Source organism: Nelumbo lutea, chromosome 5 (assembly GCF_056320005.1).
Source record: "Nelumbo lutea isolate HS-2025 chromosome 5, American lotus-T2T, whole genome shotgun sequence".
In the NCBI taxonomy this organism is placed as follows: Eukaryota; Viridiplantae; Streptophyta; class Magnoliopsida; order Proteales; family Nelumbonaceae; genus Nelumbo; species Nelumbo lutea.
In genome coordinates, this window is record NC_142688.1 from 63,530,633 (window position 1) to 63,547,119 (window position 16,487).

Sequence of the window (16,487 nt, forward strand, 5' to 3'; positions counted from 1 at the left end):
TGCCCATATTGCTAACTTCTTGGAAATCTGTGACACCTTCAAACACAATGGGGTAAGTGATGATGCCATCCGGCTGAGGTTATTCCCATTTTCTTTGAAGGATAAAGCCAAAGCTTGGTTGAACTCATTACCGGCAGGATCTATAGCCACATGGGACGAAATGGCCAGCCGTTTTCTCTCTAAATATTTTCCCCCTTCTAAAACTGCTAAAATGAGGAATGACATCACTACTTTTTTCCAGCAAGAGGGGGAATCTTTATATGAGTCATGGGAACGATACAAGGAGCTGTTAAGGAGAGTTCCTCACCATGGCCTCCCCATTTGGCTGCAAGTGCAGACTTTCTATAATGGTCTTACTGACTCAAATAAGACCATATTAGATGCTGCAGCCGGAGGATCCATAAATAATAAAACTCCTGAGGTTGCCCATGCACTTATTGAGGAAATGGCAGCCAACAATTATCAATGGCATTCGGAAAGGACTCAAACTAGGAAGCAGCAAGGCTTGCATAATGTTGACACTTATACAGCACTAGCTGCACAAATAGGAGCACTCAGTAAAAAAATAGATGAAATGCAGATAGCTGCCATGCATGTGCAGCCTCTTAATTGTGAATTGTGTGGGGGAGGCCACATCAGTACAGACTGCCAAGTTGGCAATCAGTTCAGACCATCTACTGAACAAGTTGACTATGTCAGCAATTCGTCAAGACAGCAGGGTTACCAGAGTCACCATACTTTTCATCCAGGATGGAGGGGACATTCAAACCAGTCCTGGCCAAATCAGCATATTTCCAAGCCGTTCCACCAGACTTATCATCAGCCTGAACCGAAATCCAATTTGGAGGAACTGATGACAAAATTTATAGCAGGTGCAGAAACTAGGTTCCAGAACCAGGAAGCCTCAATCAAAAACCTGGAAAACCAAGTGGGGCAATTGGCACAATTAATCTCTTCCAGACTGCCGGGAACTCTTCCAAGCAACACTGAAGTGAATCCACGAGAGCAGGTGCAAGCTATTACCTTAAGAAGTGGAAAAGAGTTGCCTGAGGTAGAAAAGAAGAATTGGGCTGAACCCAAGGCAGAAACAAGCCTTGGAACCAGACAACAGAAGACGGAACAACCAGAAGCACAACAAGGGATGCACCAACAACCACAAGTTCCATTCCCTAACAGGCTGAAGCAAAAAAAAATTGGAGAAGGAATTTGGTAAGTTTCTTGAAATATTTAAAAGTTTACATATTAATATTCCTTTTGCTGATGCTTTAGCCCAGATGCCACACTATGCAAGGTTTTTGAAGGAATTATTGGCAAACAAAAGGAAACTGGGAGATGTGGCTACAGTTGCATTAAATGAGGAATGTTCTGCTATCCTTCTGAACAAGCTGCCTCAGAAACTCAAAGATCCAGGGAGTTTCACTATTCCTTGTACCATTGGCAGTTTAAAAATTGAAAAAGCTTTATGTGACCTGGGAGCTAGCATCAATTTAATGCCATATTCTATCTTCAAGAAATTGGGGTTGAATGAACCCCAACCCACTAGAGTGGCATTACAATTGGCTGATAGATCCATTAGACATCCTAGGGGGATCATAGAAGATGTGTTAGTTAAAGTTGACAAATTCATTTTTCCAGTTGATTTCATTGTGTTAGACATGCAAGAAGATGTGGAGGTCCCGCTTATCCTAGGGAGACCTTTCCTGGCTACCGGGAAAGCAATGATTGATGTCCAACAAGGACAACTCAGCCTTAGGATACAAGATGAGGAGATAATTTTTAAAATGTCTGATGCTATGAAACATGCACCCTCTAGTGATGATTCTTGTTTTATGATTGATGCCATTGAATTGACAATTGATGAATGCTTCCAGGTAAGTAGAATAACTGATCCTCTTGAACTCTGCCTCCAACAGGGAGAACTTGAAGAAACAGAAAATAAAAAAATAAACCTCATGATAGCATACCTGAATGATAAGCCTCAATTCAAGGGAAAGGGGTTTCTTAAATTAGAGAACTTAGGCAAATTGCCCGGACCATCAGGTAAGCCATCACCCCAAGAACCCCCCACCCTTGAACTGAAGCAATTACCATCCCATTTAGAGTATGCTTTCCTTGAGGAACCATCAGATCTCCCCGTGATAATTTCCGCAGCACTGAATCCCTTACAAAGAGAAAAATTATTAAGAGTGCTGCGGGAACACAAAAATGCTATAGCTTGGAAGGTAGAAGATATCAAAGGCATTAATCCATCAATCTGCACTCACAGAATTTTGATGGAAGAGGACAGCAAGCCTTCCGTTCAGCCCCAAAGGCGCCTGAATCCCAACATGAAAGAAGTGGTAAAGGCTGAAATAATTAAGTTGTTAGATGCTGGGATCATTTATCCTATTTCTGATAGTTCTTGGGTAAGCCCTGTGCAAGTTGTGCCCAAAAAAGGGGGTACGACTGTTGTTCCAAATGAGAAAAATGAACTCATCCCTACTAGAACCATTACCGGATGGCGTGTGTGTATTGACTATAGAAAATTAAATGAAGCCACCCGGAAGGACCATTTCCCTCTCCCATTTATGGATCAAATGTTGGAGAGGCTAGCCGGGCATGAGTATTATTGTTTCTTGGATGGATATTCAGGGTATAACCAGATACCAATTGCACCAGAAGATCAAGAAAAGACCACTTTTACTTGCCCATATGGAACCTTTGCATACCGAAGGATGCCCTTTGGGTTATGCAATGCCCCAGCAACCTTTCAGCGATGTATGATGTCTATATTTTCTGATATGGTTGAAAAATTTATTGAGATCTTCATGGATGATTTTTCAGTTTTTGGCTCTTCATTTGATGCATGTTTGAATAATCTGGAACAGGTGCTTACTAGATGTAAAGAAACACATCTTGTGTTGAATTGGGAGAAATGTCATTTTATGGTGCAAGAAGGCATAGTGCTTGGACACAAGATCTCTCAAAGAGGTATAGAAGTCGACAAGGCCAAGGTGGAGGCAATTGAAAAATTACCAACCCCAACATCTATTCGTTCTTTGAGAAGTTTCTTAGGACATGTCGGATTCTATAGAAGGTTTATTAAAGATTTCTCAAAAATTTCCAAGCCATTATCTACCTTGCTTCAGAAAGAAGTGCCTTTTGAATTTTCAACTGAATGTCTTCATGCTTTCAACATCTTGAAAGACAAATTGATCCATGCACCTATCATGATAGCACCAGATTGGACCCTCCCATTTGAATTGATGTGTGATGCGAGTGATTTTGCTATAGGAGCTGTTTTAGGACAAAGAATGAACAAACATTTTCAGCCAATTTACTATGCTAGCAGAACCTTGACTGGACCCCAACTCAATTACACCACCACAGAAAAGGAGCTGTTAGCAGTAATATTTGCACTTGATAAGTTTCGTTCATATCTGATATTATCCAAGGTTGTTGTCCACACAGATCACTCGGCATTAAGGCACTTGCTTACCAAGCAAAACTCAAAACCAAGACTGATCAGGTGGATCCTTTTATTGCAAGAGTTTGACATTGAGATTAGAGACCTGAAGGGTGCTGCAAACCTGGCTGCTGACCATCTCTCCCGGTTGGACACGGTAAGCTCAAAAGAGGAGATAACCAGCAACATTCGAGAAGAATTTCCGGATGAGCAGTTGTACTCAATACAGAAATACTCATATCCTTGGTATGCTGATTTTGCTAATTATCTAGCTGCACAAGTCCTTCCTCCTAACCTTTCATATCAACAGAAAAAGAAATTCTTTTCTGATGTAAAATACTATCTGTGGGAGGAACCCTTTTTGTATAAATTGTGTGCAGATCAGATCATAAGGAGATGTGTCCCCGAGGAGGAGATGGAGTCGGTACTCCAATTTTGCCATGATAAAGAAGCAGGAGGTCATTTTGGAGCTAGTCGCACGGCAGCCAAGGTTTTGCAATCAGGTTTTTATTGGCCCACACTCTTCAAAGATGCCCATCGGTATGTGTCCACATGTGACAAATGCCAAAGATCGGGAAACATTTCCCGACGGAATGAAATGCCCCTTTCCAATATTTTAATCTGTGAAATCTTTGATGTTTGGGGTATAGATTTCATGGGACCTTTCCCGAATTCTTTTGGGAATAAGTACATCCTCGTTGCAGTTGACTATGTATCCAAATGGGTAGAAGCCATGGCTTTACCCACAAATGACTCAAGAAGGGTAGTACACTTCCTAAAGAAGCTATTCTCCCGATTTGGCACTCCGCGAGCTATAATTAGTGATAGGGGAACTCACTTCTGCAATAGCCAATTTGAGAGGTTAATGCAGAAATATGGAATTACACATAAATTAGCTACCCCTTATCACCCTCAAACCAGTGGCCAAGTGGAGTTGGCTAACAGGGAACTCAAAAGAATTCTGGAAAAGACCGTAGCATCCACCAGAAAAGATTGGTCCATCAAATTAGATGATGCATTATGGGCATACAGAACTGCATTTAAGACACCTATTGGCATGTCCCCCTACAGATTGGTCTTTGGTAAAGCATGCCATTTACCAGTTGAATTGGAACACAAGGCCTATTGGGCTCTTAAATTCTTAAATTTTGACATTCAGGCCACAGGGGCTAAAAGGCGGTTGCAATTGAATGAATTGGATGAATTCAGACTTACCACCTATGAGAATGCCAAAGTTTATAAAGAAAGAATAAAAAACTGGCATGATAAGAACTTGCTGAGACGGGACTTTTATGTGGGCCAACAGGTATTGTTATATAATTCCCGTCTCCGCTTGTTTCCAGGTAAGCTGAGATCCAGGTGGTCTGGACCCTTTACCATTTCACAGGTTTTTCCCCATGGGGCTATAGAACTCACCCACCCAGTTCAGGGCACGTTTAAAGTAAATGGTCAGCGCCTGAAACCATATTTAATGGGCAGTACTGTACCCCCTCCATCCACTGTTTATCTAGATAACCAATAATCTCTTATGCTTGCTCATGAACAAGTTAAGGAATCTTTTTGTCATTTATCTTTTTAGAATATTAGTTAGTAAAATAAAGATCTTTTTCTCAAAATTCCAATTCTTTAAGGACTCAGTTCATCATTTTCTTTTCTTCAGTTTGCTCTAGCAAGTGTGACTCCCTAACACTACGAACATTGAGGACAATGTTCATCTCAAGTGTGGGGGAGTGAGCCCGAGGCTAGGGTATGGGGGTTGAAACCATGCACCTCATGCACCCCAACACACATATGCAAGCAATGACATCACAAAAAAAAAAAAAAAAAAGACTGGAACCCCTCAAGTTCATTACTATTTATTTGATGATTTTTTTTTTAAGAAGGAATTCAATGAGTTGAGGGAGACTGATGTACTTGTTAAGTTTTTATTCTTGTAAATGACCCAATTTGATTTATGCAGGAGAAAAGGGGAGCTGAATATGCCTTTCAGCATGACTAGCCCTAACTATCTTCATGTGTATGGAAGCCCTTGATTTTATGGTTAATGGTCAAGAGAGCTAGTGCACATCTGAAGTGCTAATTCTTGAGGTTCAATAATTGCAAAGAAGGACAAAAGCCCAAATTGACTCCGCTATTTTGAGTTGAATAGTAAAACTAGCAGCTCAGAACATGAGTCCTACCTCAAGTAAGTTACCAGTGTGAGATGGAGCATAAGATGCACTCACACCATAAAAAAAAAAAAAAAAAAAAAAAAAAAAAAAAAAAAGAGAGAGACAAGTGTGTGAGATGGAGCATAAAATGCACTCACACCGAAAAAAAAAAAAAAAAAAAAAAAGAAAAGGGTGAGATGGAGCATAAGATGCACTCACCCTTAGAAATAAGTAATTGTGGTGACAACCGAGGTTCAAAGGGGCACTCTAAAGTTGAACTCTCATTGAGATTTAGTTACAGATGTGAAACTTAGTGAAATTTGATTATTAACCTTGATAATTAAGGAGCTGATTTATATATGAATTAGGAGTGAAGGCTAGACTATGATGAAATTCATATTCTCCTTTCCTCGGATCTGATACATATCTTAAATGGTAATTTACAAGAATAAGAGTTGAGCACTTACAAAAGTTCCCCGACTACTCAATGCATTTCTATCTTAAAAAGTTCACCAGGTAAATGGTGAGAACAGAAGGGGGGAATGTTAAGTTTATGGCTGATGTCTTTGCTTGAGGACAAGCAAAAGCTTAAGTGTGGGGGTATTTGATGAACTTACAATTTATCTATAATTTTTGAGGACTTTAGCATGGATTTTTATGCCGGTTTTATTAAATTTTGCCTTAATTTAGCTTAATGCTAAGAATAAGTTCAGGGATAATCAATCCAAGAAAAGGAAGGAAAAAAGCAAGAAAAGAATGTTCAAAAAGACCAATTTCAGTCCAGCCCGGTCATGGAAGCAAGAGAGAGCACTTCGGCCCAAAAAGAGCAAGTGAATTCCTTGAGAAAACCCAAGAAAATAAAGCCTAGCTATGAGGAGAATTCGGCCCAGCAAGGAAGGCCCATTTTTAGCCCAAATAACAGCCTAGAGTGTAGCCCACATGAGCTCAAAAGCAAGCTAAGTTGTAGCCCAAATAGCAGCCCAAAGGGAGCTAGGGGCGGCAACTTCTAGGAGTTTCTTGAAGAGAAGGAGGGTGCACTCTAGAAGGTTCATGAGGGGTGTAATACACCCCATTCTAGAGGCTTCAAGAAGGGGCAAGAGCCCCCTTGAAAAAACTATATAAGGAGGCCTCTAGGAGGGGAGAAAGTTGTTCAATTGCTTGAGAGAAAGGCTCTCCCACTCTTAGAGGTTCAGCCACCTTGAGAGAAGAGAAGAGAAGAAGGCTAGGCGCAAGGAAGAAGAAGAAGAAGGGCTGAAGGAAGTTCAAGACAAGCAAGCTAGAAGAAGAAGGTGAGTTCGAATTGAGGGATTGTGATTCAAAGATTTTTTGTAATAAATCATTTGTAGTTTCATTCTCTTTTGATTTGAATTCAGTTTCTTAGTTATATGTTCTTTCTTCTTTCTCCTTGTTTCCATTCTTCCTTGATGTATTTCAGCTTGTAAAATTTCAGTTCAGCAATCTAATTCTTTTTGATTCATTCAAATGATCATGCATTGTACTTGATGTTTCTTGAATAAGGGTGTGATTGCAGATCAATTCGGCCAACTAACCTTCAAAACTCAGATCTGAATTCTCAGATCTGAGATTGCAAGATCTGAATTGCTTGAAAGAGAATTCAGATCTGCAAATTTCAGATTGGGCGAATTAATCTACAGCTTGGAATTCCTAGAGTGCTTGAGAGAGACTCTAGGAATTCAGATCTACTATTCAAGAACTGAATTGAGTGCAAGGTTAGAGATAACTTGCACAATTCAGTTGGTGATCAATTCAGATTTGAATTGATGCCTTAGAAGTGTTTGAAGAAATGCATGCATGAGGATTAGATTCTTGCTAGAGATAGAAGAACCGTCACTCATGCATAGGATGAACATGCACTTGAGAGAGGCTGTTCATGACCTTGGGGTTTCACCAAACCAAGGCTCAATCATGATTCATTCGAATGATCCAAATTGATAGATTGCTGAATTCTGAGATTGACATTTACTGCTTACTCTTCTAACCTGAATTGAAGGCAATTGGACCAATGATTTAGATAGATTTTAATTTAGGATTTCTTAGCTTTCATTAGAGTTCTGATTTATTTGTTGATCAGATAAGAAATGTTCAATTTAGTATTGGTAATTGTTTCCTAAATCCTCGTGGGAACGATACTTCACTCACTACTTTATTACTTGAACGGCTAGTGCACTTGCTAGTGTCACAATGAGCCACACATCACTCTCAAATCTACAAGGAAAAGACAAAAGCCTTCCATGATAGAATGATTTCAAGGAAAGATTTCTCAGTTGGTTAGAAAGTCTTTTTCCTTTCTAGGCTTAAACTCTTTCCTGGTAAGTTGCGATCTCGATGGGTTGGGCCTTTCATTGTTACTAATGTTTTACCTTATGGAGCAGTTGAGATTCAAAGTCCAACCACAGCCAAAAGGTTCAAGGGAAATGGTCACCGTCTAAAACCTTTTTATAAAGGATTTCAAGTATACAATGTGGAAGAGGTATCTCTCGAAAGCCCAAATTATACAAAGGTGCAAAATTCTGTTCTCCTCACCCACCTTCCACTGCATCAGGGAAGACCCCTTATCTTTATACTTCTACAAGTTTTATGAAATTAAGTGTGTGTGGGGGGGGTGGGGGGGGGAGTATAGGCTTTAATTGATTTTTATTTAAAAAAAAATCAAAATCAAAACTCAACTCTTTTGAAATCAATTGAAACAATATTTTGGGAAGATTCTTGTGGACCTAATAATGATGTACAATTAAGAAGTACACGACCTATCTGAAGCCATTTCCTTTTAAGCTAGTCCTAAATTCAGGTTTAAGTAAATAAGGTAATTATTTTACCATTGCTACAAATGGTAGGATGGAGCATAAAATGCACCTACCGGTCAAGTAATCCGATGGTAGGATGGAGCATAAAATGCACCTACCAGCCAAGTCATCTGATGGTAAGATGGAGCATAAAATGCACCTACCAGCCAAGTCATCTGATAGTAAGACGAAACATAAAATGCACCTACTAGTTGAGTAGCCCAAAAGTGAGATGGAGCATAAAATGCAATCACTTCTACAGAGGAGAGAAAAAAAGAAAATAAAAACAAAATGAGAAAAGATAAGGATGTTTCCCTAGTTTACTACCTGGTTTGCAGTAGCAAAAATTGGATTGACCGATGGATGAGTCATGTATGACTTGGTTGTGTTGATTTAACAGCTTGCAGTAGTTAACCTATAATATTTGTGGAGAAAGATGAAGGGGAGTTGAGTTTAAAGATCTGTAGGATAGTTGTTTGTTTTGTTTTTGCTTGAATTTTGTCTTGCCCGAGGACGGGCAAGGTCTAAGTGTGAGGGGATTTGATGAGAATGAAAATTATCATATTTTTATACCGTAATATTCAGTCTTTTATACTTGTTTAGTACCTAATTGGACTCACTAGTCTTGTATTTCGATTTAGGGCACGAAAGAAGGCGTTAGGTGAAAGACAAGGCTAATTGTGTAATTTTGCATAGTTTCAGCGCCGTGTGGTAATTTGGGAATAACTCTCCCATCCGGATTCTGATTGAGAAGATTCAAGATGCATTGGAAAGATAACGAAAAAGTCTACAACTTTCATGTTTTGAGTTTTGATAGATTCGGACTGCATAGAGGTCAAAATCGGACCCGAAGTCTAATGCAAATTCGTAGAGAAGCCCAGTTCGCAGCAGAAGCCCATTTCACAAAGAAGCTTTGCAACGGCCCAATTCGTTGAGAAATCCCAATACGAATTTAGTATATAAGAATAAGAATCATCAAAGAGTCCTATTAGATTCAATTTTCTGCTGTATTTCTAGAAAGATAAAAGAGATTAAGATTACCAGTTAAGAGATTGGAGTAGATTAGATCTAATCTAGGCATTATCTATTAGAGAACTAAACTCCCAATGGAGAAAGAACTCGTTAGCGGAGTAGGAGACAACTCTCTCCTAAGTCTATATAAAGGGGGCAAACTAGCACCCAAGGGCACCATCAAATCCTCCAAGAGAGCTTCAGCCTTCAAAGAAAGCAATCAGCAACCAAGGAGGAAGAAGTAGAGTTCGCCCCTTTCATCTGGAAGTTGCGATTTCATCGTGAAGTGTCTGTAAGGTTTTATTTTCTGGTTGAAGGGTTAGGGAAGCTTTGATTCTATAAACATTGTGAGATCTAATTGATTTTTATTTCAATTCATGTTTTCTGCGATTTTCTGTGAAGATTATTTTTATTGATTAAGCAAGAAGGGCCTCTTGCTCATTCAATGAGAATAATCTATGGCCGATTGAACCTCCAATTTCGTATATGATTGTAGGTTTAATCAGGGTGGCAACTTACATAAATTAATTGCAAAAAAGTTTTCAATCTATGTTAGGAAAATATATGATCTGGTTTAAACGGTCCAAGCTTGTGAGATCGCTGACCAGAATTGGGTCTCTCCCCTCTTAATGCTATTAATAGATTAAATCCTAAAAGCTTGTTTAGGACTGTCTATTAATAAGAGAAGCAATCAAAGAGCTTGTTTTGGTTATCGAATAATATGAGTAGAGGCTGGTTGTTAGAGCTTGTTAATGGTTATAACCAATTTATTCATAACATATGAATTCATCATTGTATCGATGATCAATGATAAGAATCAAATCTGAACTTGTCCCTTCAACCGGAAGCTATCTCCCATCGATTTGATCATTGCTTTCTATTATTTTATTTTATTTCATCTTATTTTCCTTATCTTCACAACCCTCTACTTCGTTTGTTTGGAAATAAATCCACCCAATCCCTGTGGAGACGACCTTGCTCATCACTATATAAAAATTATTCACTTCGAGCAAGACTTTTTGTCTTTGGTTGGATTTGGTACCTACCACCAACCACTCCAGAGACAAATGAATACCACTCAACATAGCTAAACCTAGCTGTTACACATTTAGTATAGCTACGATTATTGAAATGCATTCCCTCATATCACATGTAACTGAGTTTAGAAAAACCTAGGTAGAACCAATTGCACCATATCCAAAACTAATCAAACCCTAGCCAACCATCCTAGCATCAATCAAATCCAACACAACAAAAGCCAGAACTGTCTTTTGACAAAACACTTCTAATCGAGAAACATGGTGGCTAAGAACCTCACCAAATGATCAAAATGCTGAAATGTTTCCCGATAGGAAGTGCTTTGTCATAAGACAAGTGTGCTGAGCATACAAAATCAATCAACCCCATCGACAAAATCAATCAATTCCGAATTTTGGAGATAAAATCAACAACCAAGTGAAAGACAAACTCAAAACAATGGCTCCCCACATGTCACCTAAATAATACCAGAATACATCAAGGACATAAATGCTTATCAGTAAGCATACTTTTACCAATAAGCAAGGGCCTAATCTACCAAATTAAAAAAAAAAAAGAAACATATCACCACCACACACCATCTCTAGGAATAGAAGCGATCACATAGCCCAAACAAGTGAGCATACACTCCCAACTAGGAAACCTCTATTTGAAAATCATGATGAGTTGCAAAAACAAGAAACCATGACACACATGAATTTCCACAAAAGCCCTCTTTCCATGAAACAAGGAACCCAATAGCATAATAACCCCCTAACTCGAAACAAATTCTTCACCTTGCTATAGACTTCCAAAATGAACCAACGATGCAAATGCTTATTGATAAGTTCACACTTACCAATAAGCAAGGGGATAATTGTAGGTCATGTTGTTAACCTTGACTTCATTAGAAATGAAGATATTAAACCAACATTACAAGGACACCCGTGATGAGTTTACAACTTGGAACAAACTTGCGATGAGCTCAAAGTCAGCACAGACCTGCAATGAGCTAAAAGCCACAATACCTATGATGAATTCGAGGACACCATCAACCTACAATGAGCTCAGAGCCATTGCAAACTAACGACAAATGAAAAAGCAATGACTAGCCCGTATCATTCGTGACAAGACACCTACTAAGATTAAGTTGGACACGTCATACTAGTCTTGACATTATCCGCGCCATGTCAATCTAGGAGATCTATAAAAGGAAGTAGCAAACACGTATTATGAGAATCCCTAGACGAAAGGAAATTTCTTCCTAGAGAGATCTCATAAGACAAATGACAAACCCCTAGTAGTATCACCTTGGCAACTGACACAGAATTAAAAATTCCCGTCCAAATAGGAATCAAATTCTTTTCGCTCCTTCCTTTCAAGACCTCAAGATCTCTCCCTATAAAAGGAGGCACGAATCATAACAAATACATAGCTTTGACAATAGAAGCCCTTAAGTCAACCCTTGCTTCCATCCTTCCTTTGTCCTTCAAGGAGACCACCTCACTTAGCCTTACCACACCACTCACACTAGGGGCTCTCAAGGCTTTGTGAGGTTGTGCCTAAGGTTGCTAGAGCCATCTTCCAGTTTCTAGGGTATGTAAGATCGCTCTTGGGGTTGCCAGGGTATGTGAGATCGCACTTGGGGTTTCTAGGGCCTTCTTGGAGTTGTTGGGGTATGCAAGATTGCGCCTAGTGTTGCTAGGGCCTTCTTGAGGTTGTTAGGGTATGTGAGATCACACCTAGGGTTGCTAGGGCCTTCCTTGGGTTGCAAGGATATGTAAGATATCACCTAGGGTTGCCATGGCCTTCCTAGGGTTTCTAGGGTGTATAAAATCACGCCTAGGGTTGCTAGGGCCTTCCTAGGGTTGCCAAGAAATGTGTCATCCCACTTGGGGTTGCCAAGGAATATGGCATTGCACTTGGGTTTGCTGAGGCCTTTCTAGGGTTTCCAAGGAATGTGTCATCACACTTGAGGTTGCTAGGGAATATGGCATCACTCCTGGGGTTGCTAGGGCCTTCCTAGGGTTGCTAGGGAATATGGCATCGCTCATAGGGTTGTTAGAGCCTTCCTGGGGTTGCTAGGGAATATGGTATCGCACTTGGGATTGCCAAGGCCTTCTTGGGGTTACAAAGGAATCTGTCATCGCTCTTAGGGTTGCTAGAGCATTTTTGGGGTTGCTAGGGAATATGACATCACTCCTGGGGTTTCTAGGGCCTTCCTAGGGTTGCCAGGGAATATAGCATCGCTCCTGTGGTTGCTAGGGCCTTCTTAGTGTTGCCAGGGAATATGGCATCACTCTTGTGGTTGCCAAGGTCTTCTTAGGGTTGTCGGGGAATATCGCAATGCATTTGGGGTTGCCAAGACCTTCCTGGGGTTGCTAGGGAATGTGTCATCACTCCTGGGATTAACAGGGAATATGCCATTGCTCTTAGGTTGCTAGGGAATGTGTCATCACTCCTGGGGTTTTTGGGCATCGTGCAACATGACTTAAAACTTTTTGAAAGAAGATAATGAATATTAATCTAGATAACAATAATTTTAACATAGATGAGGACATTGTGCTTAGAGCATGTTCATAGATTAAAAGAAATTGGAAAAAGAAAAGATAATCCAAATAAGGGCCTAACAGTAGAAAGTTGAGACATTAGGTCATTAAATTCTTTTACCTACGTGTTCGTTGCATTAACATTAGATGGATCGAATGTAAATGTGTGTGTGTGTGTGTGCTGCCATTGTCTATGTTCCTAATGGCCCAAAGCAAGTTGGTAGGGATTCTTGCAAAAACCTAATTAAACGGATTGAAACCATTATAAGATGCTTTGTGCGATGATTGTTTTGTGGTGTTCAAGCAACAAACCAACAGAATGAGAGCTCCTAGTATAATGGCGGTCAGTTTAGAAAGAATCTTTTAAATAAGTAAAGAAGAATAAAAAAGACATGTTGATGTACTGGGCTTCATAAATTTTGTAATATTGGTAACATGAACTATAGAAGGCATTAGGAATCAACAAATTCCAAAAAAACATCACAACCTTATTATTAGAAAGAGTTGTTTTGGTGTTCTGTGGAACAAATCCTATTGGGCAAGATAATATCTGTAACCAAATCTTTTTATATTGTCATTAAGCACTAGTGTGTGGAATCATATTGATCTTGTGTTAAGCTCCTCTGGATGGTATAGTATTTTAAGAAAGAGTTAACATTGGAGGAAAAAGAAAAATCATACCAAGTTTGGATTAGAAATTATGTTAGATGAATGTATTGCCTTGTACTTTATGGGTTTAAACTGCCCTATAAATTAGAGCAGGTTCCTCATCAAGTATTGTAGCTTATAGTAGACATAAATAATGTGAAAGATAAGCTAGGTGTTAGAGACAAAATATATATTAAAAAAATGGAAGTGAGCATTCAAGTAAAAGGATTATTGGTTGGGGATCCTAAATTAGGGGTTAGAGGGCTGAAAATAGATTATACATTGGTGGCCACCGAATTAAGAACAATTATGATTCAAGGGGAAAACTAAATGGCTAAATGTGAACAGTTATGCACTAAACACTCATAAAAGAAAGATGAGGCACATCATAGATGAGCAAGTTAATATTTAACAGATGTACACAGTCTTGAAGGGATCAAGCATGTGGAGTTTAGATAGTTTACAACCTTCAACTTACTTCGATTCCTTATCTCATCATCCTCAAGAGATCCTGGTTTAAGTGTGGCTAATAGGGGAAGGAGTGAAATTGGGAGGGATTATGTATTTGTAGGCTTCTAAGTCCAATTCCTCCCTTGGAGGTAAATCTTCAAAATCGCACAAAGGGACAGGCGTCTTTCTTAGAGGCAAGAAGTATTAAGATTGCATTAGGTCAAAATTAACATGATACTTTCACTCTTCTTTTATTTTTTAATTTGTGTTAAAAAAATTGTAGAGCACCTCCATGTGCATCTTTCTCAACATTAACATCAATAACAATAATTTTGATCATAGGGGTTTCATTCTCAAAATTACAATAAAAAATTCTCAAAGCAGCATTCCAAGAAAAAAAGAACAGGGTTTGGGCATCAATAGTGAAAGCACTAATCAAGGCATGGAAGTGACATTACTTGAATCCCTTTGCGATAGAGTGAAATAAAAAGCAGATTAGGTTGTGGAAGTAGTGTACCAATTAATATGATTAGAGAAATCGCAGGATGGAGGAATTAGGAAAATCTGCATGATGCATCGTTCTACGGGATAATTGACGATGGCCAATTGTTTTCTTGAATGTCTCCTACTACCTCTATTTTGTAAGCTTGCGCTATGGAATCCCCAACTTCATGATCAATCTTGATTCAATACTTGGTAATCAGAGTGGCTTATAGCCAAAGCTATGGAGTTTTCCACAGGTAGGCTAAATGTTGCTTCCCCCCAAGAAAATGCCATCTCTATCAGAGATAGATCAGAGATTTGAGCCAAAGATTCTATTGTTGGTGTGGTTGTAAGGTGACGGAGGTTGGTCAAGTCTCCAAAGGTCCACAGAAGGCGACATGAAAGAGAGAGAAAAAACATGGGGAAGAGAGGGAAGAACCAACACCCTTGGGGGGGGGAGAGTTGTTCCCCCTTTTATAGAGAGAAACCCAAGGTGACATGGAGAAGGATCTAAAAGGAGACCTTCCTAATTAGGAAAGGGGCCTTTATCTTTACGTCAATTATTAAGGGAGCACCATTAGGGTTTTGCCACATGTCAAGTGAGATCCTTTAAAGATAAAGTTTCCTTTTTCTTGAGAATTCTCACGTGGCATATGTTGGCTATGTCCCCTTATGGGTTTCCTAGTGGCCACATGTTAAAGGACAAGATCTAACTAGTGATGTTATTTCAAGTCTTAGGCGGCGCCCATTGTTCACTATGGGTCCCAATAGGTGTTTTATGCTCATCGCAAGTCTTGGATGGCCTTCCATGCTTATCACAGATCTTGGGTAGCTTTTAAGCTCATTGCAATTTTTGTAATGGATATTAAGCTCATCACAAGTCTGCAATGGTTATTATTAAGCCTACCATAGGTTTTGGGAGGTTCTGCGTGTTGTTAGATTTGCGTTCATGGCCTTGCTTTGATATTTGTAATGTAATTGATGTGATAAAGAACTACATCTACTTACAACAAGGAAACCCTCGATACACCAAGGATTCTAAGGAATCTTTCAGCCCTTGGAAACTAAGCTCTGAAGTTGTCATCCTTGGAACTTTAGAGCAGTAACCAAGAGCTTGTTGTAGAATGCTAGTGGTGAGAAATGTAATGACTCTGACTAGAGAGAAGGAGATTCAGGGTTGCTAGAATCTGTCTATGGGTTGTGGCTATCATTCCACTTCCTATTGGTCTCCTCATCTTCTCCTCTTTGAGTAAGGGCAATGGTGGGAGGAGGAAGAACTTGAGGCCGAGTACTCCCTCCCTTGCGTTTTTTGGTTAAAAGAATTTAAAAAAGGAAACTAAAATTAGGAAAGAAGCCAGGTGTAAGGGGAAATGGGATGATGTGGCAAGAGTGTTTAAGTGAATGGGAGGGAGCTCATTTCCCTAGGCTCATTCAATGCCTTGGGTCCACCCCACCATCCCCTTTTTATAGGGTTCAAGTAGAGGTAGTTTGGGTATTTCTTGGTTTGTAGGGATAAAATGGTCTAGGATGTGTAAGTTTAGGGGTATTTTGGTAAGGAAGGTGTGTGGGGGTATTTTAAGGGTTTTTAGGGATAAAGTGGTCCAAAACATATAAATTCGGGGGTATTTTGAGAAGGAAGGAGTGTGGGGGCATTTTAAGAGTTATTTGGGGTAAAATGGTCCAAAATGTGTAAATTTGGATGTATTCTTTGAAGAAAGGTGTGGGAGTATTTTGAGGGGTTTTAGGAATAAAATGGTCCAAAATGTATAAGACTAGGGGTATTTTAGGAAAGGAAGGTATGTGGGGGTATTTTGGGTATCTTAAGGTTTTTTAGGGGTAGATGGTCCAAAAAATATATATGTAGGGGGATTTTGTAAAGGAAGATGTATGAGGGTGTGTTGAAGTTTTAGAGGGGGGTTCTAATAAAAGT

At 39.5% G+C, this 16,487-nt stretch overlaps 1 non-coding gene across 1 annotated transcript; it reads right to left on the reverse strand.

The window, feature by feature from the left end:
• Positions 1–208: 208 nt before the first annotated feature.
• LOC148852721 (small nucleolar RNA R71) lies at positions 209–315 on the reverse strand. The gene has a single exon (XR_016100036.1). It is a non-coding gene; the product is annotated as a small nucleolar RNA R71 (small nucleolar RNA).
• Positions 316–16,487: the final 16,172 nt, after the last annotated feature.